Raw genomic sequence first — 27,490 nt, 5'->3', positions numbered from 1 at the left:
CCTCAGCCTCCCGAGTAGCTGGGATTACAGGCAAGCGCTACCACACCCAGCTAATTTTTGTATTTTTAGTAGAGACGGGTTTTCACCATGTTGGCCAGATGGTCTCGATCTCCAGATCGTGAACAGCCCACCTCAGCCTCCCAAAGTGCTGGGATTATAGGCGTGAGCCACTGTGCCCAGCCAATTTATTTTTTAAATTGTTATATTTGTGCTCAAAAAAGTAGAGTGTAATATATTAAGATTTTTAATGTTAGCTTTAGTAATGACTGATTGGAAAAATGTAAAATATATCTATAATACTGATAGCCTCACTTCTCTTAATATTGAATTATTACACATAGTAACCTACTGATTAAATCAACAAGGTATCTTAAGGTCTAGCTAACAGTATGACTTGCATGCAATCTACTAGGAAAGGCAGCTTTCTGTTGGCAGGTTTTTTTCTTTTTCTTTTTTTTAATAAGGAGGGGTAATAATATATTGGCTGGAGAATCATTGAAATTGTGGAGAATATTTTATTTCAGTGATTGATAAACATGATCTCAATACATTCTCTCTGTACCTTTTTTAATGGTCCTTCTTCCTCAAAAGCCTTCCAGATTTGTTTGTATTCATCTGGAAGCTCATTTATGCCTGGTTTGGGCAGAGGACACACCTGTGTTGTTGTTTGTTCCTGTATCCTCAGCAGCTCATATAGTGCTTAACATGCTGGAAGGCAGAAAGGAATGAGCAAATGAAAGAATTTATTTTTTGTTGACATGTTTAAAATATGCCCGACTGTTTCCTTGAAAGAAAAGTGATAAGCCTTGAAGTTTTAGAGCCATGATCATTTTACTAGGGGCAAAGGTTTACTAATATTAATGTATGCATATTGAATCCTTTTCTTGTTTATATTTAGCCCTAAAGCATGTTGCAATGAGAATAGAGAACACACAAATAAATTGTGGGCCTTAAATTTGCAGAGGCAAATGATTATCCATCGTATCCTGAGAATATATAATTTTTTAAAAGCTTAGGAAAAATGAGTTTAATATTTGTGTCTATTACTATATTTAGGCCAAAAACTCAGACATATTTTAATTGAACTAGAGGACGCTGTGCCAGATGACTGAATCATCACATAGTGAGTGAGGAGATATCACCTGTGAATAGAAGCCCTGCTTCCCGCTCACTTGCTTAGCTAACAAGGCCGGGAATACACTGCCATCTACCTCCCTGTTTGCTTCAGATCTTCTCTTCCAAGAGAAGCTTACAAGGCTTTTTTCATCCCAATTTAATTATTTTAAGTTTTTTTTTTTAATGGTTTTAAAGAGCGGAGAGTTTAATAGGCAAGAAGGAAAGGGGAAGACAGAAGGAAGAAGCTCCCCTGTACACAGAGGGATGGGTCTCCAAAGCCAAAAGAGAAGGTCCCCACCTTGCCACAGATACCAGCCAGGTATATATGCAGAGGCTGGAGGAGGCGGTGTTTGATTTGCATAGGGCTCAGGGGATTGGTTTGACTAGCCATGTCATTCATGTAATCCGCGAAAAAGCTGGCCCTCCCACCCTACCCTTTTAATATGCAAGTGCAGGGTGCCATGATTTTCTACACATGTGGGGATATGTGGGGGCAGCCATGTTGCCAGGATCATGTCGGGAAAGGGCAAGAAGGCCTCCATGTTTGGGTGGACCCAGTTTCTGATGGCCAGCATTTGCATATCAAAGGTTGCTGGCCTGGCTGTAAGAGCCGGGGCTTTACAAGAAACTTTTCCGGAGATGCTTTAAAAACCGAAAACTTCCCAAGGACCCCTTTTCCTACAACACTCCCTGCTGTGGAGATGCCACACTAACTGCTGTTAGGGGATTTTGGGCAGTGACTCTTTCCGGCTACTTCCTGCTGAAAAGGGGCATCGAATAGGGAACAGCAGCTAGCGCTCCTCCTGGGGTGGATCTAAGGGTCCTCAGAAGAATGGTGTGTCCATGTGTGGTTCAGTTTACAGCACCATTTGGAGTTTGATTGCTTCAGTCTGATGATTGAATTTTCTTTCTTGGCGCATGCATCAAAATGATATGGCTCTGATGAGTGGAGGAACACCATGGTTCTTGGTCCTCACGCTGGTTTAAATAAAACGACACAGACACATGTAGGGTGGTTTTAAGGAGTGGAGAGTTTAACAGGCAAGAAGGAAGGGCAAAGACAGAAGGAAGAAGCTCCCCTGTACAGAGACAGAGGTAGGGGTATTCCAAGCCGAAAGAGGAAGTCCTCCAAGATTTTTATAAATGCATGTATTTTCATACTTTTACAAACTAATAATTTTTCAGAACTCAGCTGCACTCAAAATTTCAACTGAAAAGTGAGTTGAGTATCAGAAATGGCGTCAGTACTTTGCACATAACAGATGTGCAAATATTTGATTGATTCATTGAAACTGCTGAACCAGAAAATTGTTTCTATGGAGGCAGGAAGTTGAAATAGGGAGAGAAATATAAAGTTATCTTTGAATTAATGAGGAAGTGTAGAGGATACAGGGAGGTATACCAGGTAAGGGTTGTGGTGCTAATGGTGGTAATAGTAGTGTGATTATTTAGATAGAGAGACAGGATGAGACTCCATGGAATGTCTGACATTTGAGATGAATCTAATAAGCAAAGAGTTGTGAAATATAAGGTCTGTTTCAGAACAGCTGAAAGTGTGGCACAGCTGGAGAATAGAAGATGTAAAGAGAGAGAAGAAAAAGAGGTGGCGCTGGGTAGGGAAGTCAGACCAGATTTCATGGAGGGCCTTGAACTCCTTTCTAAAGTATTTAGATTGCTTTTCCAGGCACTATGGAGTCATTCAAGGTTTTCAAGCAGGACAGTGAAATGAACAGATTGTGTTTTAGAAAACCCTGGTCACACATAGAGAAAGCATTAGCTTAGAGAGACCAGAGAGAGGAAGCTACTGCAGGAATCCAGGTTAGAAATGGTAAGTCTGACAGAGCGATGGTGGCTGTAGGATGTGTAAAGACATTTTGAGGGTTGAATTTGCAGGATTTGGTGATTGGCTCTATATGAGAAGGGGTAAAGAGACCAGAAGATGAGCTCTTACCTCCAACATGCTGGGCATTCTAGACTGAGGTGATAGGTCTTTAGTCCACCCATGCATTCCACAAATCTTCACAGCTCGCCTGTTCCATTGCAGACATTGTACTAGGTGCTGGAGCATGGAGATAAAAAAAGATATGGTCATTGTTCTAAAGGCATCTACAAGTATATACAAATTAAAATTCCTCATCCTTACAAAGTCAAAAAACTAGGGATAAAGTTGGACAAATATTTCAACATACATGACCAATATCCTTCACCTGTGCTCCATAGAGAAGTGGGTAGGTATCAATAGGCAGTTTATAGGAGAAGAAATCCAGGAAGAGAGACTTGGCTTTCCTAGTAATCTAAGAGATTTGCAAACACAAACAAAATGAAAAACATTTTGGAGAAAAGTCTGGAAGATAATAAAAATGAAAAAGAATAATAATAACATAGTAACATATCCCAATTTTATAGGCTAGAACACACATACACACACACACAGAGTAGGAAAAATGAAAAGTATGTACACCATACACTTAATAGTGGTTCATCCCAAAAAATGGGGCCACAGATGTGGTAGTTTTTACTTAATTCTTTGCATTGTATAATTTTTTTTTTTTACTTTAACCATCTGTTGCTCCTATAAGCTAAAAATAACCAATAATTCATTTTCTACTTTGGATAAAATGATAAAGAGTGCAGTGTGTAGAGGAGATGGGAGGAGAGCAGTCCTGGCAGCAGCAGGACACGTGGAAAGGAGTAGGAAGTGGAAGTGTGGGGCATTGGTGGGAGCCCCTAGCAGTTCAGCATCATGCAACCTCCAGTGTCAGAGGAGACAGCCAGGGAGTCATGCAAAACAGTTTAGTTCTTATCCTAAAAGGGCAGGAACCAGTGACAGCTTTGGATCAGGAGAGAGACATGGCCCCGTGTGCAGATCCCTCTGGGGTCAGTGTGGAGAATGGATGAAGGCGGCTGATTGACAGCAGAGAGGTCACATAGGAGGCCTCTGTTAAAACACAGCAAGAGGTAATGAGGCCCCTGTGGCAGGAGGACCTCGGTCAAGTTAACTTTTGCAAACTTTGTGTTCCTTGATTGTCTCACTGTAAAATGGCAAGAATAGCATTTATCTCAAAGACAGATAATGAACTTAGTGAAGGTCAATTTTCAGGGCCCCTCACTTGCACTAGCCCAAATATTTCCCTTGACAAATACTAATTCTAATATTTGTAGTCTTCTGTTCTTTTTCTTTAATGGGACCTGAAACTATACAAGTTTCAGGCTTCGTGAAACTTGGATCCATTTCTGACAAAGCGTGGGATTGCCATCAAAACAAAGTGAGCTGATCCCTCAAGCAGGTGTGGGAGAGTATCCGGTACACAGTACCTGCTCTAGGAGTGTTGGCTGTTTTTACTATGTGGAGGTGGATTAGGGAGACTGGATGCTTCTAAGATGATCCCTGGGAATTCTGACTTGGGCCACAAGGTGTTAATCCCTCAAATAGAGATTATTAAGTTTAAAAATGAAGGAATACAGGTTCAGTTTTTGGCTATGTTGGAGCTCAGGGTACAGATAAAATAGTCGGTGGGTGCCCAGAAGTAGGCCAGGAAATGGTGAGGTATAGAGCTCAAGAGAGGTTAAGGTTATACATTTGAGAATTATCCAAATAGAAAGATAGTTACAGTCACCATTACTGATAAGAGGGTCCAAGGATAATGTGGAGAATGAAAGCGGAATAGCGTTCAGGACAGAATCCTGGAGAACACCAACATTTAGCAATCAGGAAGATTGTGATGGTGGTTCCATGAATCTATACACAGATATGTAAAACTTTATACTACTGCATACAGTCCCCCAGCCCAAAAAAAGAGTGCATATAAAAACTGGTAAAATCAAAATAAGGCCTGTAGCTTAGTTAATAATACATACCAATGCTAGTTTCCTGATTTTCATAATGTACTATGGTTATATAAGGTGTTATCTTTGAGGAAAGCTGGATGACGAACACTTAAAACTATTATTTGTGCATCTTATTATAGTATTTGTCTCAAAATAAAAAGTAAAAATAAAAACAAACAACAACAACAAAAAAAAAACCAACAGGCTGCAACACTATCACTGCTGAGACGCTGGGGCATGTCCATTTTGGCAGAGCTGATTCAGTGTTGCCAGATAATTCAGAATTAAATACTGAGTGCTGATGTTATTTCATGGCTATCTTGAGCAGTAATCTAATTTCAGGCTAATTTCACAAGAATGTGACCAACTGCACAAGCTAAAATAACTGGGACATTCTTGCCAAAATTTGTCTCCAGTCAATAAAAACCCCAAATCTTCATAGGGGAAAAAGGATCAAGCAAAGGCAGAGAAGAGTAGATGGAAAAATTCAGAGAAGGGGGAGGACCAAAAGGCAGCAGCTCAGCATTTCTCTAGAGTTCAGAGAGAGAGAGAGAGAGAGAGAGAGAAAGAGAGACAGAGAAAAAGAGGGACACAGAGAGAGAGAGATGCTTATTTAACTCAACACCTGATTTATTCCCAAACACTAGGAAAGAGAATTCCATTTAATTCCCATGCTCTCATAGAAAAAGTAAATAGGGAAAAATAAAATCAACTAGAAATCATTTTAGTTGTTACTGTTTTCAGAAAAAAGAATCATTACTAATCTTTAGACTGATCCTATTCTCACAGATCATCAGGCAGATACAAGGACTGTTTGAAATACTTTCGTTCCATGCCACTCAAAGTGTGGTCTGTGGACCAGTACTTTGGGGCTTTCCACAAATGCAGCCTCTCAGGTGCCATCCTAGACCTATTGAATCAGCATCTGTATTTTTTTTTTAATATTCCGAGGATGTGTATGCATGTTAAAGAGTGGGAAGCCCCGATTTAGCCAATCCTGCCTTTCCACCATGTTGATAATCACCAGCAGAAAATTAGTTAATACAGAGGACAATTACTGCCAGCATTTTGGAAAATAATCTTACATAACCAAAAAGAATAGTGGAATAAGGTATTAATTTTTAATTTTTAGAGTCTCCTAGGAACAAAATCTCATTTAAAAAAAAAAAAAAGTATCCTCCACATTACAGTCTGCTTTCTTGCTGTTGGTTTTGGGCTAGCAGCTGAGGGGCAGCAAGCTGTGGGCTATCTTAGGCACCAAGCCAGCCCTGAGGGTTAGCCTGGTGGAGGAGTAGGGCCCACACAGCTGAGGCCATAAGCTTCCTCTTCACTGTGGTGCAGAGGCCACCTGAGAAGGTCTGGACGCATGTAAAGCACACAGGGGAGAAAGAAACAAGGGATTCTGCATCCTGAGAGCAATGTCTCAATCAGAGCATGATATTGAAATGCACTTTTTTCAATAACTGAGTCACTACTGGACAAGTTGCTTAACAAAGATGTAGTGAATACATGTAGTCAGCTGTGACTCATTAGATCTGGGTATAGCCACACCCCTTCACAGCTGGTCACCTCCTGAGCCTCTGTTTCTTCTTCCATAACATGGGTATTTTTTTTTTTTTTTTTTGAGATTGAAGTCTTGCTCTGTCACCTCGGCTGGAGTGCAGTGGCGTAAATGCAGCTCACTGCAACCTCCACCTCCTGGGGCCAAGTGATTCTCCTGCCTCAGCCTCCTGAATAGCTGGGATTACAGGCGTGCGCCACCATGCCTGGCTAATTTTTGTACTTTTAGTAGAGATGGGGTTTTGCCATGTTGCCCAGGCTGGTCTTGAACTCCTGACCTCAGGTGATCCGCCCATCTCATCCTTCCAAAGTGCTGGGATTACAGGCGTGAGCCACCACACCCGGCTGACATGGGTATTGTTTGCCTGAGGTCTAGTACAAGGACTGGAGTGATAATAATGCCTGCCTACAATGCAGCGTCCTAGGCATTGCTCAAGTTAATTTTTGCACAGCATGCTGACAACCTTGAAACATCACACAGGCATAAAATCTTTTTATTATTGATATTCATGCAGTCAAGAATTTGTCTTAAAACCAAAGAGCAAAAATATCAATTGTAAATATCAATAGAGATTATAATAGTCATCAGTAATAGCTTTCTTACTATAAGAATGTTGTAGTATAATTAAAAATGTAAATAGTAGCAATAAATGCTTAGTAAAGTTTAGAAAGTTTGCAGTTTCAATTATCCATCAGAATGAAAACACAGTTTTAGGGTGATGCAAAGGGGCCAGGCGTGGTGTAAGCACTTTGGGGGTCTGATGCAGATGGATCACCTGAGGTCAGGAGTTTGAGGCCAGCCTGGCTAACATGGCGAAACCCAGTCTCTACTAAAAATACAAAATTAGCTGGGCGTGGTGGTGGGCACCTGTAATCCCAGCTACTCAGGAGGCTGAGGCAGGACAATTTCTTGAACCCAGGAGGCAGAGGTTGCAGTCAGCCGAGAGCAGGCCATTGCACTCCAGCCTGGGCAACAAGAGGGAAACTCTGTCTCAAAAACAACAACAACAAAAACAACAAAAAAGAATGATGCAAAGCGATTGAAAAAAATTATATTAGTGTTCCCTCTGGTGGTGCTTGTGTTTGAAAAATTTATGTATTCTATAATTCAAAACTTGTTTTCTTTTAGAGAGTTCAGAAATATCCTGAAAAAGACAGATTCTTTTGACTCTTTGAGGTTCTGCTTAGTTTAATGTATTTTGTTCCCAAAAGTTTGAGGTAATACAGATGGCATGCATTTTTCAGAAGATTGCAATAAAAACATGTATATACGTTGGTTTGCTTCCACCTGGAAACAGTTACATTATATTAACGTTGAAATTGATACAGACAGCATTATGAGGTTAATGTGCAATATCATTACACCATGAATTTTAGCTCCATGATAGTATGTCTGTTTCTAATGTGAGTATTGGAGAAATATGACAGCTCCCAAGACATTTCTGGACAGAATTGTCTAACCATCACAGATTTCCAAGTTATTACAGAACTTTAGAGCCTGCATCGCATCTCAAAAGGTTCTTTGTCTATGGAGGTATTAAAGGACTAACTACCAAGAATAGAAAAGGGTCACTTTCTGGTGAAAGTAGTGCCTACTGTAACATAGCAATATAAATATTATGTGAAAATTCAGAGCTTAGTGGGGGAAGGGGGCAAGAGAAGAATTCTTACCATATTTATGCAGCAAACTTTTATCTGGCAAGTTGATTCACTTGCATATATGGCAAAACACACGCCTTTAAAGATTTTCACAGATCTCTAAAAACAGAGTAAAACCCGAAAGGTAGTTATGAGAATGAAATGAGTTACTCTGTATACAAAGTGCCTAGCACAATGCGCGGTACTTGGGAGATGCTACAAATGCTAGTTCTTTTACTTCTTCTGTTCCCATATGCATAATTCTTCTCTTCCCCACCTCAGTACGAAATAGCTCCTAGTGTCATCTGGGGATTAGTTACCTAATCCCCAATCTGAAAGACACTCTTAACACCTTCCTCTCTGCCTCATCTTCCTACCCCCAAATCCAGTGAACTTACTAGGGTAGCTCTAACATTCATCATTCTAGAACTGCTGATTTCATTTGACATGTTTCCCTAATGGCAATGCAGGAATTTCCTCCAAAAATCAAAAATTTAAGTTTAAAAATTTATTTATTTATTTATCTATTTTTGAGACAGAGTCTTGCTCTGTCACCCAGGCCTGAGTGCAGTGGCATAATCTTGGCTCACTGCAACCTCCACCTCCCAGGTTCAAGCGATTCTCCTGGCTCAGCCTCCCGTGTAGCTGGGACTACAGGCGTGTGCCACCATGCCTGGCTAATTTTTTGTATTTTTAGTAGAGACGGAGTTTCACTGTATTAGCCAGGATGGTCTCGATCTCCTGACCTCGTGATCTGCCCACCTCAGCCTCCCAAAGTGCTGGGATTACAGGCATGAGCCACTGCACCCAGCCTAAAAATTTATTTTTAATCCACCTGGGTGATTGCAGAAATTCAGCATCTACTATGTTCAAAGAGGTGTTTTTTTTTTTTTTTAATTAAGAACTTCTTACATAGTGTTTAGTGTTCTAGACACTATCCTAAATACCCTGTACATACTGGCTCATGAATCAGTTACTATCATTACCCTGTTTTAGCAGTGAGGACACAGATGACACAAATGAATACAGCAAACTTGCCCAAGGTCACCAAGCTGGCCAGTGGCAGATCCAGAATTTGGACTCTGAATTTGAACAGCTGGCTTCAGGATCTGTGCTCTTGACTACTGCAATCTGCTGTCTCTTGTGGAGTACAGAGCTTTGCATACGTTATTTTATTTAATCTCAAATACAATCCTATGAAGTTGTTACTGCTTTCTCAACAAGCCAAGTTGGAAACAAGCTTTGAGGGTAAGTGACTTGCCTAAGTTCATGTAGGTAGTAGGTAAGACTGTTAGGACTCAAACAGCTGCATGTGATGGTCCATGGCATTACGTATATGTCTATATTTAGAGCTAACCTGAAGAGGCCATCTCTAGCCTTGGCAAATTACTCTTTTTTCTAAGGTGTTTCAGATTTTTCCAAAGTATATTACCTCTTGGGAATTGGATAAACAATAAGACACTGTGGTATAAGAAAAACATGCTAAGGTTTTAAAGTCAAAGACTCCAATTTAAATTACAGTTTTACCACTTACTAGCCACAAGACCTTGACCGTGTTATGTAATGTCAATAAACCCCACTCCATATAATTTTGGGGGGGAGAAGTTTAAAGACAATATAGGGAAACTAATCATGCTGAGCATACAGTATTCAACAAAATGTTAATTTCAATAAAATAACAGTTCTGAAAACAACCTTTGGGAACCTTGGCTTTGTCTGGTACTTGCTGTGGTTTGGAACATATTACATAAACTTTCTGAGCTTCTACTTCTTCATCTAAGCATAGCCACCTTATTTGTTCATTGGGGGTGGGAGGTGGTGCGATAGAATGATGAATAAAAAACAGTCAGCAGAAGACCTTCCACTTGGCCCCCCAAAATAATATTTATTAGTCTTATCCCCAATTTAATTTTGCAGAAAAGTTAATGGGAACTCTTTTTATCTAAAAAAGTTAATCAAATTCCAAAAGTCCTTTAACTTATTCTGATGGAGTAACTTAAAGACTTGGCAAGTAGGCTTAATATATATGTAGTTTGTGTGGGCTACTTAAAATAGGATTTTCTTAGCATTTTAATTTCCATGTCTCCAGGACTGCTTAAGAAGTGCCCTGCTGTTATAATCAAACCTTGTGAGTAAATATAGTTCAGTGATGCTCAGCTATGCTGTGATCTGACACTACAGGGACTTCTCTATATATAAATTAAACTAAGGAAATATTTTGGATTGCAGAACTGACTCTTTTAAAAGAAACAAGGATTCTCAAGACCTACTTGTGTCCTGAATGAGAGTTTTAAAAATGGCCAATAGCTTCTTTTGGTCAGTAATAGTAATACAGTACCAATTGTTCGAGCCAAACTGGGACTACGAGAAAAAAATAGGTAAATTCAACTTCCATTTCTCCTCTTCATATATTAGCCATGACAGCAACAAGTCTTTGCAGCTGTGTCAGGGAGATGATGGTTTTTCAAGTTAGTATCGCTTTACGAAAAAGAGCTTTATTTTTTAAAGAAACAGCAGCAATTAGAAATCCAAACATGCAAAAAAGACTAAGAAATAAAGACCATTCATAAAATGAATATGATTGAATAACAAAAAACAAGAGTTTCTGGGAAGAATCATTTGAAAATTTTAACTGTAAAAATATAAATGTTGGTGTATTTTTGCCAAATCTTATAAAATACCAGGTTTTTCTTTTTTTTTCTATGAATAGTGACTTTGCTTATGAACCTTTTATGAACTGATGCATTTAAATCTGCTGAGTATTGTGTTCCTGGTAATCAGCTATAATATCAGTTCATTTGGGCAATCAGGCTCAGATGGACCAGCTCCAAGAACTGAGAGTCCTGGAGCTGGAATTTCTGGGCCTTGATCTTTCCATCCAAAACCTGCATATTGCCAGAAAAGTGTTAGCTGTTCTGGAATGGTAATTCTCCCAAGACAATCAAGGATGTTCAACAATGAATTCCTGGTGTTCGGTGGATTTTGCCAGCAATTCATCACACATTTTTCTTCTTGGCTGCCCCCATAAATAATCTATTCATGAAGGGCTAGTGTCTGACTGATGATACAGTGAACCAGCACTAAAGATAGTCTTTTTATTCTTGTAATCCACAATTACACAGAATTTTAAAACCTTTTATAAGTATACAGAGAATACCTGAACATAACCAGTGATTATTTTAATAATGCATAATTCTTAACCACTTAGCTGTTTTGCCAAGGGGTTCTTTCACATTCCACTTATAGGTTCCTTTTATAAAAAGACAAGCGTGTTTAAACAGAAGTTCTGTGGGTGTGACTTGCTGCAGGCTGCACAGCGTAGGACATTCCTCTTCTCCCCTGAATCCTGAATTTCAGCAGGATCCTTACCAGGGGCCTCAGGGGCTTTTTCCAAGGAGGCCATACCTTCACATTCTTCTAAGAAAATGACTGTTTCCAACAACTCGCCTCTGTACCAGCAAAGATGACTTGTGACTGGTCAGGTCTAATCTGCACTCCCAGAAAACTATCCCATGGGTGATGGCCATCAATGTGCAAGGGGCTTGAATTACAAAAGTTTCACTCATGCACTTGCCTCCTCAGGAAGCAGGTCCCAGATAAAGCCAACCATCCACCCTTGAAAAAAAACTGATTAGGTATCCATGGTTGTAAGAATGGGAGCATCCACGCTCTGCCTCACTCCAAGGAGGGTTCTTAGCTAATGGTTACCTGGACCCCCACGGCAACTACAACCCTGAGAACCTAGGAAGTGCAGCCTTTATGAGGAAAGGGACAGTTGCCTTTCTCAAGTGGAGGAAGAATATCTACATTAAGACATTCACATATTGGTGGGGAAAATAGGTTTGAGGGATAATGATTAAAACTGTTTTTAAAAGTGCTTATCTTTACATTTCTTGAAATAAAACAAAGCACATTTAATACACAGAATAATAACATATGAAATATTTTACAATTTAATAAATCATTCAATTTAGTAAATCATGCACACTAACTTCCATGTATCTTCCCTTACTTATGTTGACAAAAAGAGTCAAACTCTGTAAGATATTTGAAGAGATTTATTCTGAGCCAAATACGAGTGACCATGGTCTGTGACACAGCCTCCAGGAGATCCTGAGAACATGTGCCCAAGGTGGTTGAGGTGCAGCTTGGTTTTATACATTTTAGGGAGGCATGAGACATCAATTAAATACATTTAAGAAATACATTGGTTCGGTCCAGAAAGGGGGGACAACTTTAAGTAGGAGGGCTTCCAGGCTATTGGTAAATTTAAACATTTTCTGGTCGACAGTTGGTTGAGTTTGTCTAAAGACCTGGGATCAACAGAAAGGGCTGGCTGTCTGGATTAAGACAAAGGATTGTGGAGACCCAAGTTCTTATTTGCAAAGGAAGCCTTCAGGTAGTAGACTTCAGAGAGAATAGGTTGTAAAATGTTTATCATGTGGGGGTCTGTCCCGCAGACCCTCACCCAATGACGGATGAATAAAGTACACTAACATACAGATATTCTGCTTTGCCAATCCAGCTGAGCGTCCAGGCTGCTTACAGACTCCAAGCAGAGTGCTGTAAAGCACGGCCTCAACCGGCCAGCAAGACTCGCCAGCGAGACTCGTATTTATTTAGTAAAGATTAATTGACAAAGGCTTGAGTCAACACCACTAGGGGGTAATTGATATTGTGGACTTCCGGAGTAGAAGGCAATTAAGCACCCACAATAGATCAAAAGTTAGTCTTAGGACCACATGAGTAAACAAGCTAGTTAGGTAAACTCTCCACATTCCTTTGTTTCTACTCTAATTTATTTAACTAAAGGGACAAGGCTGCCTTCAGCTAAGTACTATATGTAAAAACCCTCAGGCCTTCCCAAAGGATTTGTGCATATTCTCTATAACTAAAATTTTTCCCACCAGCCTGACTGAACCCCCACATTATCAGACTTAAAGTCTGTGTTGATGTTAATGCCAAGGAGCTATTACGTTAGTGCAAAGGTAATTGTGGGGTTTTTTTTTTTTTGCCATTACTTTAATGAGAAAAACTGCAATTACCTTTGCACCAAACTAATATGAGTCATGTTTCGACCCCCACTTCCCATCATGGCTTGAAACAGTCTCTCAGGTTAAATTTTTTATTAAAAGAGCCCTGGCTGAGAAGGAAGTCCATTCAGATGGTTGGGGGGAACCTTAGAATTTTATTTTTGGTTTACACTTACTAGAAACTTCTCATGATTTTACACTTTCACAGTTTTATAAGATGTTTATAAATTTACTTTGCTTTGTTGCAAGTAACATATATAGTAGGAGATATGTTGGCATGTCATTTTCTGTGCTGTTCCAATATTCCAAACCTTTATTTTTTTGACTGAAAATAGCTGTCCCTTTCCAGGCCTCACTGAGATTTCAGAGCAAGATTATGTTATGTGGATATTGAAAACAGATATGACCTCTTGGGTTTTTCCCACATTTCCTTTCTGGCACTCAGAATTGTATAGAGTTAGCTCTGCCATGATAACTTAATACAAAATACGTGTTGTAGAGCTAGGCATGGTGGTGCATGCCTGTAATCCCAGTTACTCAGGAGGCTGAGGCGGGAGGATCACTTAAGCCCAGGAGTTTAAGGCTATAGTGAGCTATGATAGTTCCACTGCACTCCAGCCTGGCAATAAAGCAAGGTGCTGACTCAAAAAAGAAAACCAACAACAAAAACACAAAGTATGTGTTGTGAACCCACATACCCACATCTGTTCTAAAGATCACTGTGACTCCATTATCAAGCAATTGCCTGCTACAAAGCAGGTACTTAATAAATATTGTTTGAATGAATGAATCAATACAATCCTAAAAAGCAGACTTACTTTATCTCTCTCAAGATTTTTGTTGTAAACATTTCCACTTTTACCTTGTCTTCTTTACTTACATTTTCTGTTTCTAGGTCTAGTTTCCTCTTCAGCTATTACTAAAAGTATGCCAAAACTGAAATTTATTTTCTTGTGAAAAAAGATTAAAGAAGTAAATCCACATAGAGTAGAATTGGCTATAAAGAAGACATACAGTTGGAGAATTAATCATGAGTCTCCAAGACCATGCTCAGAATTGACAGTTCACTAGGAGGACTCACAGGACTTAGGAAAGCAATTATACCTACAGTTCTGGTTACTTACAGCAAAAAAAATACATTAAAATTAGCAATGGGAAAAGGTGCATGGAGGCGAAGTCCAGGAGAAAACAGGCGCAAGCTCCAACATATCCTCTCTCAGTGGAGTTGTACAGGCATGCTCAATTCTTTCAGCAATGATGCATGACAACATGTGCAAAGTGTTATTAATCAGGGATGCTCACCTGAGCCTTGGTGTCCAGGATTTTTACTGGGGATCAACCTTATAGGCATGCAGTGCCTGTAGGGTTGACCTCCGCAACTCAGAATCCAGCTCCCACAGGCAAAAGGCATTAAAAAAAGCATTCTTGTCAGAACAGAATATTCCTCAAGTGCAGAGGACAGTCCTGAAGACCAGGCCTTTCTTGGGACAGTGCTGGGTCTGAGCAATCAAGGTCTGCTAAGTTATTCACATTTTCCTGGACAGAGGGAGATTACTTTTTTAAGGAAGGGATGGTCATGGTAGAACATCTTATGATGTAGAAAAAACCTCCTTTATGCTTCTTTTGTTATAGTCCTCTACCTACAAAGGACATCAAATAGCTATTGTTAATCAACTAATTGGCTGATTAAAACATGACATAGGTTTTCTTTTTAATGACATGGTTTAAATGGGGGAATAGAATTTAATCAACTAGCCCTCAATCTCATAAAATAGATCTAACCCAGTGTCATCTAAGGTCACTCTACTTCGTAAAGTCTGTGAGAAAGAAAGAAAGCATCCTTTGACATCTGGAACAGGCCTAGATTTCCAGGTGTTGCCAGGAGCTGGTCTGTTATCTCTGTCTAGGCCTTGGAGTTACCCAACTGAACATAAATAATTCACAGAACATGCACGTCAGACAAGACCACTCTGTGACTACTGAAGGATCAAGACAAAAACACAACCACTCTGAAATCATGTCTGAACAGAGTATTTGAATGTTGTCGAAACCACAAAAATGGCCAAACATCTGCCTGTCTTGGCTAATATGAGTGACTGCTGCTTCTTTCCTAATTACAGGTTTGGTGTGGCTCTCATCGTCCCTCCTAGATAAGGTTCAAAATCCCCAATCATAGAATTACTCCCGATTCCTGACAGCGCCCAACCCAGAGCAAAGCCCAGTTCCTTATACCAAACCAAAATCACCTAACACAAGCCCAAGTGCTATAATAGGGCCTTTCTACCTCCCCATGGTGTGTGTTCTCCCTCACTTCAATGAGTAATAAACCCAGTTTGCTAAAACCTCCAGTGATTCTTGGTTGTATCTGGCTGGAGGGCATTGACATTTGCTTTGAGCTTCCATTCCCACCTCTCATAGAAAATCTAATGCCTTCTTCAAAATGTCCAAGGGTCTCCCCAGGGGCTTACAGTCTGAGGACATCTTTGGCTCTGAGCCTTTCCTTTCCCTAACGAGTTCAGTTCATGGGTTCTCTCAGCATCATTCTTCGTCTCATTCTTTACGTGTTTGTCTTGCTCTGTACCATGTAAACAAGACGAATGGTGAGCCTTTTTCCTACATTTCTAGACAAAGCAAAACAAAACAAGACAAAACAGAGCATTTTTTGGCAAACTGCTCTAAAGTATTCAGAAAATGTAGGTAGGCTTCATACATCACAACAGCAAAAGCAACCTCAAATGCAAAATTTGGAAATTTTGTTCTGAGTCTTTTGTCAATCTATCATGTTACTTGGCTTTTCCTCTCTTCTCAATTCTTAAATTTTCTATTTTTGAGACAGGTTCTGGTTCTGTCACTCAGGCTGGAGTGCAGAGATGTGAACACGGCTCACTGTAGCCTCGACCTCCCGGGCTTGAGAGATTCTCCCACCTCAGCCTCCCAAGTAGCTGGAGCTACAAGTTTGTGCCACCATGCCTGGCTAATTTTCAATTTTTTTTTTTTTTAAGAAACAGGATCTCCCTGTGTTGCCCAGGCTGGTCTTGAACTTCCAGGCTCAATTGATCCTCCCACCTCAGCCTCCCAAATTGTTGGGATTACAGGTGTGAGGCTACCATGCCTGGCCTCTTCTCAGTTTTCACCGCTTCTCATTCCCTACTCCACTTGTGCAAATCTTTGCTCATTTGTAATGTAGTGACAGTATTACAAAATGCTGTGTAAGTATTCTCTCATTTATTTGTCTGATTTTGCCTGTGTCCTTGGGGACTCGTCTTGAATCTAGGTGGCTTACCAATATATTTTCCTAAAGGAATGCAGTTATTAGAAGTATTTTGGTGTCTGGTTTTAAATCCCACTCCACCACTCTGTTATACATATAATAGCAAATAAGATAGCCAACCCATTAGCCTATTTATAACATAATATAAAAGTACAATTTAGCTAGTACAAAGTCAAATTAGGTTAGTAAGAAATGTTAAAGAAACTGTTTTCCATTTTTAATCAATAAATTGCCCATCATCCACTATATTTGGTCTGTAAGAGGAAAGTTATACTTTACTAAAAACATCACAATTATTGATCTTTTGTCAAATGCATGCTTTTCATATAATGTAGAGTTCAAGAAAGAAAAATGTAATGAGATCACAGGTCGGAAACCTTACCTCATGTACAACTTTTAGAACATTATTAAAACATTAACCCTCAACATAACGTACTCACAAGGAGTTTCAGTCTACACCGAGTCACCCCACTGATTTCAACATGAGCTTGGAGCAATTCGGTTGTATCATTAGTGATAACCTAAGTTCACTACATGAGATGGATACCCTGACATCTAACTCAATTCATGGCTAAAGTAATTTGGACATTTCTCATTTTAATGATATTCATCATTATGTGATATACTCTCTGGGTTTTCTAATACCCACTGACAATATTATATAATAGATGAAAAGAAAAAATACTATATTTTCAGCATGTGAATAAAAGAAATGACAACCTGAATGAAATTGAATCTAGCATAATTTATGATGAAACTTTTAGCACATTCATCTAACTAAACTACAGGCTTCTACACAAAAGTCTTTGGCATAATCACCCAGGATTTGTAAGTATAATGGATATTGCATGCCTAAAACCCAAATATGCATATATTATTCCTAAAGTCCATTAACAAGTAGATTTTTCTTCTGAGAACATTTATGTTATTAAAATAATGCCATGTATAATACTACTGTTTTATTAATGGCACTGTGACAGGGTTACAATAGTATTCATATTTACCATTTTTTGTACAGTGAAATAAATTCTTTGCCAAGAGAAAACAACATCAATCTTAAGGAAGACAATTAGACTTTAAAAAACAATCAGATTTGCTTAGAACCAAATTGCTCTTTGCTAATCATTAAAGAATGTCAGCAAGAAGAGAAGAAATTCATATATTACTACCAATATTTATTGAGTGCAAACTTTTTTTTTTCAAAATTAGAGATGAGGGCTTGCTTTGTTGCCCAGGGTGGTCTTGAACTCCTGGTCTCAAGTGATCCTTCTGCCTCAGCCTCCTAAACTACTGGGATTACAGGTGTGAGCTGCTGCACCCGGCTTGAGTGCCAACTTTAAATGAGTTACTTCAGTTAATTTAGGTAACCACCCTATGAGGCAGATTCTATTATCACATCCCCATATTACAGATGAGAAAACAGGCTCAGAGTGTTTAAGTGGCAACAACTGTGAGATGAAGGCGGCTTCAAACTCAGGTTCTTGGATTCTAGAACTAATGGTCCCAGACTCTCTGCTACAAGTATGTGATGTAAAAATATTTGACCGGGGTATGTATACCACTGGAGGTATGCAGAAAATTTACAGGGATATAAGATAAGATAATCAATATCCAGATTTTAATTTCTTATGTGCTATTTCCTAGTATCTTTTTTCCTACTCCTCCTTTCACATTAAAACTTCTCCCACTTTATGCAAGAAATACACCGCCCTCAGCTCCCTAAATCTTACTCTGGTGCATTACCCAGGGGTAAAAGCCCCAAAAGTGCCACGATTTCAAAATATTGTTCTCTTCTATAATGGTATGATAGTAATTTTCATTTAAAGACCTCAGCCACAATTATTCACTAGTTTTAGAGAATTATTTTTTAGAAGGATCTGGTGAGAAAAAAAGATAGGGGAGAAAAGTTAGAAGTTAAGTGATAGCAGCTGGTCTTCAGCCAATTATTCCTAGCCTGAGATGGCCAGGTGGAAATGACCAAATCAAATCTCCTTGTAAACATGCAAGGTATATTCTGGTGGAAAGAGAATGGGGAGTACTTGTCTATGAAATGCTTTTTAGCAGGGTACACCTGGTCTGTCTAGATGGCCTAAGGTAAATAAACCTGGAATTGATCGATATATTAATACATGGAATGGCCCAGTGGAAAATGTCAGTGTCCACCATATAATTATTTCAGTATAAAACGGAGATAGTTCCTGACTGAAAGAGCTCCATCTGTGTAAGTGTTCACTGGCATAGCTTACTCAGAGACCTCACCCGCGGGATCTAAGCCAGAATGTGTTCTAAGGAATTCGGGGAAGCCCTGGGGACCTGGGTTAGTGGTTTTGGATACTGCCATTATTTTCTTGTGACTGGGTAAAAGAAAGCTCTGAATCTTGTCAGTCTGATTTGACAATCCAAGCCTTGTTTTACCTCAATAAGATATATTAAATGTTAAAAATGGCTTTTTACATGTTTCCAAATATACGCAATTATTTTCTGCTAATCTCAAGCACCCCTTTGGCCTAAGCAGATCCAAGTTTTGTGATGCTTGCAGCTTTCACAGTTTGAATGGCCTTCTGTAGGAAAAGAATAAAAGTGAATCAAAAAATTACTAATTTAAAAAAGCTGACGAATACTACAGATACCACAAAATCCAGAAAAATAACATCATTCTGTTATTCAGGTGCTCGGCACAGCCCATAATACTTTTCCCCACCTTTCTTGGCTCTATGCTGATTGCTTCTTCATATGAAAACGATTTTGCAACATATTCCACAGAGATAACAGATAATTCAGTTTTTCCTCTAGCATAGTTTTTCAAGATTAGCTTTTTAATATAATTTAGGAAAGCTTAGTTCAGCTTCATAATTCAGTATTAAGAATGTCACAGAATTTCACAATTATTGAATTTGGAAGGACCACTAATACAGGTTTTGACCAGGTACTGATGAGCAAACCAAATCCTTTGCTTACACTTTTCTACAGATGAGCTTCTGGCCCTGTTCACTTTACTTGTTTCTTCTACCACATCCTTCTGGTATTGGGCACTGTAGGACCCAAACAGAAAGCAATATGATGCCTGGCCAGTGTCTTTCTGTTTGGATGCCAGGTAATTCTGCAGTCAGTAGTACGAATATTCCTAGAAGTCAGCACTAGACCACTATGGCTAGCAGTAACTTAACCATACATGGAAGCTTCTGTGAACATAAACGTACCTCATAAAACAAAAATTAACCATACTGACTTACTGCAGTTTTTTGTTTGTTTGTTTGTCTGAGATAGAGTTTTCCTCTTGTTGCCTAGGCTGGAGTCAATGGCACAATCTCGGCTCCCCGTGACTTCCACCTCCCAGGTTCAAGTGAGTCTCCTGCCTCAGCCTCCCGGGTAGCTGGGATTACAGGCATGCGCCACCACGCCAAGCTAATTTTGTATTTTTAGTAGAGACTGGGTTTCTCCATGTTGGTCGGGCTGGTCTCGAACACCCGACCTCAGGTGATCCGCCTGCCTCGGCCTCCCAAAGTGCTGGGATTACAGGTGTGAGCCACCATGCCTGGCCTGCAGCTTTGTAGTAAGTTTTGAAATTGGAATGTGTCAGTCCTCCAACTTCATTCTTCTTTTTCAAGATCTGTGTGTGTGTGCGCATGTGGCTATTCTGGGTCCTTGTATTTCCCTAGATTGTATGAATTTTAGGATCAGCTTGCAAAATTCTGCAAAAAAGTCATTTGGGATTTTGACACGGATTGTGTTGCATCTGGAGGTCCATTTGAGAAGTACTGCCTTCTTCCCAATATTAAGTCCTTCAACCCTTTAACATGGGATGTCTTCCCATTTATTTAGGTCTTTAAGTTCTTTCAGCAATGTTGTATGGTCTTCAGCATACAAGTCTTGCACTTATTACATTTATTTCTAAGTATTTTATTCTTCTTGATAATATTATGAATGGAATTAATTTCATTTTTGAAATGTTCATTGCCAGTGTATAGAAATACTATTGATTTCTGTACGTTGACCTGTTGTCCTGAAACCTTGATGAACTCATTTATTAGTTCTAACAGTGTTGTAGTAAATTCTTTAGGGTTTTCTATATATAACAATTTTGTATATAGAAATTCTACATGTTTTAAACACATTCATCTTTATGGCTGTTGGAAATTTTAAAAATTCTATTTAAATGTATGTACTTTTTAAATATAAAGAAGTAGAGTAGATGACCAATAAAAGATTTCCTTTCTTTTTTTGGTGGGGGCTGGGGGTTACAGGGTCTGGCTCTATTGCCCAGGCTGGGGTACAGTGGCACAATCTCAGTCACTGCAGCCTCTGCCTCCCCAGCTCAGGTGATCTTCCTGCCTCAGCCTCTGGAGTTACTGGGACTACAGATGTGTACCACCATGCCCAGCTAATTTTTGTGTTTTTTTGTAGAGACGGGTTTCGTTATATTGCCCAGGCTGGTCTCGAACTCCTGGGCTCAAGCGATTCTCTTGCCTCAGCCTCTGGAGTAGCTGGGACTACAGGCATGAGCCACCAAGCCTGGCCAATATTTGCAAGACTAAAGAAATATTGACATACAATTTCACAATATGGAACGGAAATATGAGTTCAAGAAGAAAAGAAATGATGTAAAATTTCCTTCTGTTAAAAGCTTGTTCACGTAGTTTTAAAAATTGATGATTTTAGATATTAAATTGGTATTTAGATTCCACTGGCTACATTTAAAAGTTATATAACTTTTATTTTAAAATGTTAATTTACAATAAAACAGAAGTTGCTTTTTTTGTAACTATTTAAGTCAGATGAGAAATTATGATGGTCAGTCCAAAAATGTGGAAGTGAGAATACAGTCATAGTCTTTGGGGATTCCTTTGGGGGTATAAGAGCAAAATCATTTTGAAACCACTGTATTAATATATTCCTAATAGGTTTTGCTTTTTGGGATGACTGACTGCTACCTTGAGATTTGAGGGAAGTACCAAATGGCTCTCAGTTTTAAATTTAAAACCCTCTTCCAGTCCAATAGTCCCCATCACTAATTAATTTTGATTAAATTAATTTGATTAATTCATCTGGAATAAGTCACTGCAATCCTTAGGAAGGTCACTTAACTGGTCCTAAGGCCAGGCGCGGTGACTCACGCCTGTAATCCCAGCACTTTGGGAAACTGAGGCAGGTGGATCGCTTGAGGTCAGGAGTTCGAGACCAGCCTGGCTAACTTGGGGTCAAGCGTTCGAGACCAGCCTGGCCAATATGGCGAAACCCCGTCTCTACTAAAAACACAAAAATTAGACAGGAGTGGTGGTGCACAGCTGTAATTCCAGCTTCTCTGGAGGCTGAGGCATGAGAATCGCTTGAACCTGGGAAGAGGAGATTGCAGTGAGCCGAGATCATGCCACTGCACTCCAGCTTGGGCAACACAGTAAGGCTCTGTCTCAAAACAAGACAAAAACACAACAACAACAAAACTGGTCCTAAATGCTCCGGGCAAGTACATACTGCTTTTTCTTTTTTCTGTTTTTTTCCCAAGGCAGCCCTATTGAAGAGTACAAGTCTGTCATCTACAATATTTTACTAATTTAAAAACACTTGTCAAGAAAGGTAAAGTATGTTCCTCTTGATTTTACTCTTTGTAACTTGGAATCAGTAACTAACAGTTTTATGATAGTGATATAGACTTTACACACACACCAAGACTTAAAACACATGGTGCAGGCCGGCTTTTGGAAATTAACTGTGCTCTGGATACAGAAGTCACAAAGCTCAGGCTGCAGAGACATTGAGGGGATAATCAGCCCTTATTGTCTCTCGTGCACTGTGCCCAGCGCTCCCTCTAGCGGCTACAAGCGCTCACTGCCCACACTCTCTTCTAGTCTCTCCGGAGGCCTCGGTTTCGCGGGGGGAGAAAGAGATTGCGCAGGCGCGGAGCAGCCGACGTGGCCGAAGGGGACCGTGCTTGGGGGGTCTGCGCGGAGCCACTGACTCGCGAGGTTCTCTGTCGCCTGCCGCCCTCGCTCCTTTTCTCCCCTTCTAGAGTGTTACGGTGACTCTTGGGTCCGAAGGGGACGGACGTCCTCCCACGTACCATTTAGAAGGTCAGAGTGGGCAGAACCTAGTCTGAGCAGGCCGGTAACGAATCCGCCGGCAAGACGCGCGCGTGGGCGCTCACGTGACCTAGGCTGCGGCGGCGGCGTGCTGCGGGCTCTGTGGCGGGAGCGAGGCCGACGGGCGGGGCGGCGCGGCCGCGTGACGCGAAGCGTTCGAGAGCGCGCGTCTTGGAACGTCTTGGTTGCCACGGCGAGCGCGCGCGCGAGGCCTTGGGAACCGCGGGACCGGCCCCCGGGGAGCGCAGCGGCGACCAGTGTGAGGGAGTGGGAGCTGGCCCGTGCCGCGGCGGCCGCGCGGGGAGCTCTCGAGGCGACGCCGGGGCGCCCGAGATCTGGAAGGCGCAGGTGGGGCGCGGGGGAGTTCACCCCTGCGCGGTCCCCTGGGTGGGCGGGGTGGGCGCCCCAGGCCCCGCGGACTCGGCTGGGAGGCTGAGCGGGCGACGGTCACGGGACAAGGGCGGAGGGGTTGGGGGCCTCATCCGAGTCTCAGAGATGGAACTTTCGAGGAAGGGAGCGATTTCGAGAGAGAATAGTTTGAGAAGTTGTTCTCAGTCCCTTCACCCGCGGGAGTGTGGTATTTAGGGAATCTTGGGCCTCTAACCTATGGACTGTTAGGATGGAGGGAATCCTTCCCGCTCGCTTCCTATCGCGGGGTCCTTTCGGAGCATCGCTATTGATCATTCTCGAGGCCCCAACCCCGTTGTTTACTTTGGCTTCGAAGATCTCTGTGGTCTTTTGCCCTCCCGCAGCGCCCACGGCCCCGTCAAGGTTGGGCAGCCTTTCTCTGCAAGAAGGCCCACGAACAACTGCAGTTATATTGGGATGGATTGCGCGTGATTTTACTCTTTATAATACATTCTTTCATGCTTCCTAGGGATTGAGCTGCGCGGAGGATCCCTCCGACTTAATTCTGGGCCTGAGAAAAGTTTCTCTTGGAATGCGCAGTTTCGTGACGCGGCATTATTGCGTGACTGTAGGGCTGACCCAGTTTTCCACTTTCTAATTGTAAGGAAGTGCACTAGTAGTCCACCGAGGATCCTCGAGGCTGGCCTTATTGTATTATAATTTAACGAATTTGCGTTCCAGGTTGTTACAGCCTTTGAAATAATGGCCTCATATTTAAGAATGTAGCAATTTTTCTTTGAAATTTCCGAAAGTGGGGAAAAAAGTAATAAAAGTCTGCACCTATATGGAAATATTTGCTGATGCGCAGTTCTTTATAATCGTAGACTTAATTTGGTGGCTTTATTGGACCTGTTTGAAACAGGAAGCCTTTCTGTAATGTGGTTTCGGGTCGGCTTCACCTCTGGCATTCTCTGAAACGTCGTTGTCAGTGGTTTCCCTAAAAAGCTAGAATGAGCGGGATGCTACGGAGGGAGGTGCATACAGGTATTAGACAAAGCCCCCTCCGCTTTTTTGGTAAAGGGCCAAATAGGCATTAGATCAACTTCTGCTAGCCCTAAGGAGATAAATGCGGTATTATTAAAGACTGCTTGTAATGTTGACTGTTAAGTGAGAGTGTTACTTCTTTCAGTGTTTATGGAATCGAACTAAATTGCTATCTATTTTAATTCAGAATTTTACCTTTTCTCGGGTATTTTTTAAGACATACATATACATATAGTTATATTGAAATAAATGTGTTTTATTAGAACGTTACAAAATTAGAATTTAGGTGAACTACTGGTATCTAGGAACAGATTTTGGTTTGTTGTTGAAGACTGTTACACTGGTGTAGGTACTGTTTAATACATCAGATTGTCATTTCACAGACTTTGTCTTCTTAACTTTGAAAATTAAATAATGTGAAATAATGTAATAATGGTTTTTATCTTTTCAGGACACTTGATTGACACTTAATTGTGCTTAGGAATAGAATAGGCTTTTTTTTAAGTCACCATCCTCCAATCCTTATTTCTGTAAAATGTATTTTCTGAGACTGCTGAGGATATAGCAAATCCCAGTCACAAAATAAAAATGTGATATTTTAATATAAACCTTTTTCTTTCTGTTTTGAGATTCCCCAGAGATTAGACTGAAATTGACCATTAGACTTATATGTAACCTCTGGATATCCAGGCTCTTCTCTGTGTATCCTTATTTTCTCTTTAAGATGGAGAGGTAGCAAGGAAGGTTATTAAGCAATCCTGTGGAATTCTCCACCCCTACACACAGACACACTCTTCTTTCTCAGTAGCCATCTTGTTCCCTCCATTGACACATTATTTAGGAAATCTTTAATCACACTGTATGTAAAATAAGCTTAGAAATAAAGGTATACCCAAGGTAAATATTGTTTCTAGCTGTATTCCTTCATTATGCCTCGCTTCTACTTTCAAATGCTACCTATTGAAGATTTAAGCCACATGACTTTCTACCATGGGACACTCTGGGTTTTCTTCACCCCTCCCTCACTCTGCTGACTTGTAAACATAGTAGGACTTTTAGATTTGAAATCAAACACATCTCATCAAATTTTAATTTTTCTTTTCTTTTCTTTTTTTTTTTTTTTTAAGAGACAAGGTCTTGCTCTGTCACCCAGGCTGGTTGGAGTGCAGTGGTGCAGTCATAGCTCACTGCAACCTTGAACTTCTGGGCCCAAGCTATCCTCCGGCCTCAGCCTGTGCAGTAGCTGGGATTACAAGCGAGAGTTCATTTAATTTTCTTGACAGATAATCTTCTGATCCATGAACTGATTTGAATCTATCATTTACTAGCCCCCTTCTTGGGCAAGCTGCTCAGTATTTGTAAAACATTTTTAAAATCAGATATCAACCTCCAAGAGTAAGGATTGGATGACCCTAAAAAGGTGGCAGACACATAGAGAGAGCTTAACAAAAGATAGTAAATTTTGGTGCTTCTGAGGGCCAGAGACAGACCATGTCCATTATATCTTTGCTACATATTATAGTAGTGAGTGATTTTTAAAGCAGTACTTTTAATTTGCTTGTGAATCCCCAAATAATTTTTGTAAAACTGTCCCTCTTGCACACTTTTGGTTAACTTACAGCATTTTACATCATGCGTTAGTTGAAAAGGATGCTATTTCCCACATGGTATTGATATTAACATTTTAATACTGGTACATCATTCTTTCAACTGTATTCAGCAGGGTATCTTATCTTTGTAGTTTTATATCCATCACCATCAATTTTTAAAATACATTATATTTTACACACTTCCTTTTTTAAAAAAATTTACTTTTTTATCACCCCCACCCCACAGAATATTATCTTAAGGTAATGTATTTTTATGCTTGAAAGCTTTTTATTAATCTCTGTGATACATGTCTTTAATAACAATAGTTACATAAATTGAAGCTAAGTTTAAAAATTTCCTATAACTAATTCTATAAGTTGTAATTTTTCTTTTGGGTTGAGTTATTATAAATAGTTGATCAGAATAGCATAAAAACTTGATGATTTTAATGAATAATAATTATTAAGAGTAGAAGTTTACTGGAAATCTGTGTCCTAATGGAATGGATAGTGAGAGTTGTGCCTAAATTAAAGGAGGGTCTTTGAGCCCTTCGACTTATTGTTTGTTGGTAGGGAGGCTTTTCCATCCTGGGGCAGTGTACCATCATAAGAATAGGAGTGGGTGAGAAGTATGCCTTTATTTTGTAAAGTGGAAGATTGTGAAAGGATCTTGGGGAAGAAAAACCAGCATGATAACTGGACAATGGACATATTCTCAGGCAGATCAGTTCAGTGAGAAGTACTCATGGGAGTAAAGGATCTGGAAGCCTTTTTCTTAAAATTACGCATGTTGTTGATGTATGTTCCATGGAAGACTTTATTTGTCCTGGGGGGCACACATCCCCCAGTTTGAAGACCATTTAGAGTGGTAATTCTCAGTGGGGGACGATTTTGCTGCCCAAGGTACATTTGGCAATGTCTGGAGACATTTTTGGTTGTCACAACTGGGATGGGGGGGTGGTGCTGCTATGGGCATCCAGTGGACAGAGATCAGGGATGCTGCTAACAAAGAATTATCCAACCCAAAATGTCAACCATGCCAAGAGAAACCCTGATTTAGAGGATTTGTTTTGGAATCAGACTATTTAATTCTGTAAACTAGTGCAGGGTTAGTAAACTTTTTTTGCGAAGTGCCAGATAGTAAATATTTTAGGCTTTTGGGGCCCTGTATGATCTCTGTTGCACATTCTTCTTTGTTTTTATAACCTTTAAAAAATGTAAAAGTAATTCTTAATTCCAGGGTCTTTCAGAAAACAGGTGATCTAAGGCAGTTCATGCTTTCAAACTTCAATTTTCTTCTCTGCAAAGTAGTACTAATAGTAATATTGCTTCAAGAATTGTTTGTAAGGATTGAGATAAACACCTAGCATACTGTCCAGCATATGTTAAGTACTCTAAATGATGCGGGGGGTAGTGGTGTCCTATTGTATGTAGCACAAAAGTGGGTGCCAAGTCACAGTGTCATTCAAAACCCTGTTCAAGTCACTTGGACAAATTTAATGATGCTGCTGAAGTTCCCAATCAACTCACAGAAGCCTATTTAACCTCTGCTGTCTTAGTCTGGGCCTCCTTGTATCCTGAGGAAGATAAAGTACAAAATGCCTGTCTTGTGGTTTCTTTGGAAAGATATGGCAATCTTATGACACAACAGGATAGAATTCCAGGAGAAGAGATTGTTAATTTTGATAGGGGTTGTGGGGTAGAGCAAGTAGGTGGGTCTGTATATGGTCAATGGTATATGGTATTTTCTAAATTGGGTACTGAATATATTCTGTTGACTACCATGAAGTTGTTGCATGATAAGGCCGACTAGTGGCTCTTCAGGTTAGAAAGTATAGTTATATTATTAATCAGAAGCTAGACCAATTTTAATGAATGCTTTCTGTGATGCTTCTGTGATGCTTTCATAGTGTAGATTGCTGCTAAAATAGTTTCATATCAGTGAAATTCTTCTATCATAAGTTTTCGTGAGATCACAGGAAAAGA

General features: G+C 40.2%; 1 protein-coding gene and 1 long non-coding RNA gene across 5 annotated transcripts in view; one reads left to right on the top strand and one right to left on the bottom strand.

Annotated features, from left to right (window-relative positions):
• Positions 1-1,579: 1,579 nt before the first annotated feature.
• On the bottom strand, positions 1,580-20,260 carry LOC134738051 (uncharacterized). Its single transcript, XR_010123541.1, has 3 exons — positions 19,680-20,260; positions 3,068-3,175; positions 1,580-2,094 (listed from the first exon to the last, which is right to left on the bottom strand). It is a non-coding gene; the product is annotated as an uncharacterized LOC134738051 (long non-coding RNA).
• Positions 20,261-22,238: 1,978 nt separating this feature from the next.
• Positions 22,239-27,490, top strand: part of SPART (spartin) — a 37,388-nt gene continuing 32,136 nt past the window's right edge. For 2 of the 4 annotated variants that reach the window (XM_054446424.2, XM_054446426.2), the window contains exon 1: positions 22,239-22,514. The gene's annotated coding sequence lies outside the window, so the exon portion shown is untranslated. Of the gene's footprint in view, positions 22,872-27,490 lie in introns of all 4 variants that reach the window. The other 2 variants (XM_054446423.2, XM_054446425.2) reach the window with 1 other exon arrangement.

Source organism: Pongo pygmaeus, chromosome 14, assembly GCF_028885625.2.
Source record: "Pongo pygmaeus isolate AG05252 chromosome 14, NHGRI_mPonPyg2-v2.0_pri, whole genome shotgun sequence".
NCBI lineage: Eukaryota > Metazoa > Chordata > Mammalia > Primates > Hominidae > Pongo > Pongo pygmaeus.
The sequence above is the reverse complement of the archived record's forward strand: the minus strand, read 5'-3'. Positions and strand labels throughout refer to the sequence as shown.